Genomic DNA, 1,865 nt, shown 5'->3' on the forward strand with positions numbered 1-1,865 from the left:
TTTGTGCAGTTATTTTTGTGAATAATTGAGTATTTGTTTGAAAATTAAATAAAAAAATATAAAAATTAAATTTCGTTTCTTTGATACACGTATTAAAAAAAGTTCAAATATTCTGAAATTATTTGAATTAAATATACAAGTCAGTTGTCAAATATAAAACTATTTATCACTTTAATAATATATTTTTTATATTTTTCCTTTTAAATCTTTTAAAAGGACTTTTACTATTTTGGCTTCAAAAAATAATTGTATCAATGAATAAATAGTTAAAGTTTATTTTTTAATTAAGCTTTAAATAAAAACTCACATACAACTATNNNNATTAGAATACTCTTTTTATATTAAATTAAAAAAAAAAGTTGTGAATTCGAATCTCACTGCTAATTTAAAAAAGAAAAATGGAGAAGGTTGATATGATGATGGTGGTGATGGTCATGGATGATTGATGAGAGACCATCGTGCGTATCTAAAACATCTTCAAATCTATCTTTGACCGTCGTACTTCCTTTCTCTCTCTTCATTCTTTCTCTCTCTCTCTCCACTTTTCGCCGCTGTTGCAGACCCTCCTGCTTCCTGCGACCCCAAACCACAACACCAACCACCACACCACACTCTACACCCCCTTTCCTTCAATCAAATCTATAAATACTCAAATTTCCATCATTTCTTCATTACCGAAAACCCGAACCTCCTCCTTCTCTCTGATTTCGATTCATTCCTTATAAATTCAAACTCAAACTTCCTCTTCTTCTCTCTCTAATTGATCCGACGGCTGCGATCTTCTCCTTTCTCAAATCGTACGGCCAGGGGGTCCTTTGTCTGCCTCATCTCACCGTCACAACTCACCAAAACACACACACTCTCTCTCTCTCTCTCCAAATACGTAAGTATTCCATCTTCTGAAACAAACAACGCGATATATACAATTTTCACATGCTTTTCCAACTCGCTTTTTCTCTCTGTTATTGCGCGTCGTCACTTTTTTTTTTCGTCGCAAATCATAACTGTAGAATAATAACATCACTACTCTCTCTCTCTCTCTCTCTCTCTCATAAATACACACGCTGTGAATGCAAATAAGTTATGCGTTTTCTTTTTGGATTGTTCAGTTTTCGAATCTACTCTACTAGCTCCTCATATTCAGTGTACGTCATTCCTATTTTTCTTAATTTCCTTTTCCATTTCTGCTTCGTCCGAATTTATCAAAATTTTGTTTGCAAGGTTCTATTTTTTGTATTTTTGGGTTCACCTTACTTAACCATTGAGCTTTGATTCAGGGTCCAAATCGGTATCTATTTTGTTTACATGCACCTGAACTGAACAGTGTTGAATTATGTACTGTTGCAATGGGGTTTCTTTTGTTACTGACCACAGATGCCAGATTTAGATCCATGATGGTGCCATAACTGTCATCGACAGATGGCATGGATTGAAAATTTTAAATATTTCCTCTGGTCTTAATTAAATGCGGTGAAAGAAACGTTTCTATTAATTAGGAGGTTTTTTTTAATATATTCTTGGTTTAACTGTTTGCCAAAGTTCCTGGTCTAGATGGTTATCTTTGAATGGAATTTGATACTAATCAGTGTGCTTCTTTCTGATATGCATGTGGCTGTCGTCTGTATTGGGTAGTACTGCTCTGCTGTTTTTTCAATTTTCTTTTAAATTTTTTTCATTTTTAGGAATAATATTCAGACATGCACAATATTGTGGAGTTCTATTATTTGCTTCTTCTTTTTCTTCTTTGTTATTGGTTTCTCAATAGATGTTTGAAATTAAATTGTCTACACATACTACAGGTTACAAATATGGGGTTTGAATTGATATGTTTTCAGCTTAGAAATGTTCCAGTCTGCAGTCTCTAG

General features: G+C 33.2%; 1 protein-coding gene across 4 annotated transcripts in view; it reads left to right on the forward strand.

The window, feature by feature from the left end:
• LOC107618369 (CDP-diacylglycerol--serine O-phosphatidyltransferase 1) overlaps positions 436 to 1,865 on the forward strand; it is a 6,138-nt gene continuing 4,708 nt past the window's right edge. The window contains exons 1-2 of one of the 4 annotated variants that reach the window (XM_021111109.1): positions 436 to 883; positions 1,110 to 1,145. The gene's annotated coding sequence lies outside the window, so the exon portion shown is untranslated. Of the gene's footprint in view, positions 884 to 1,109; positions 1,146 to 1,185; positions 1,629 to 1,865 lie in introns of those variants that run through there. The other 3 variants (XM_016320406.2, XM_016320408.2, XM_021111110.1) reach the window with 3 other exon arrangements.

This window comes from Arachis ipaensis, chromosome B09 (assembly GCF_000816755.2).
Source record: "Arachis ipaensis cultivar K30076 chromosome B09, Araip1.1, whole genome shotgun sequence".
In the NCBI taxonomy this organism is placed as follows: domain Eukaryota; kingdom Viridiplantae; phylum Streptophyta; class Magnoliopsida; order Fabales; family Fabaceae; genus Arachis; species Arachis ipaensis.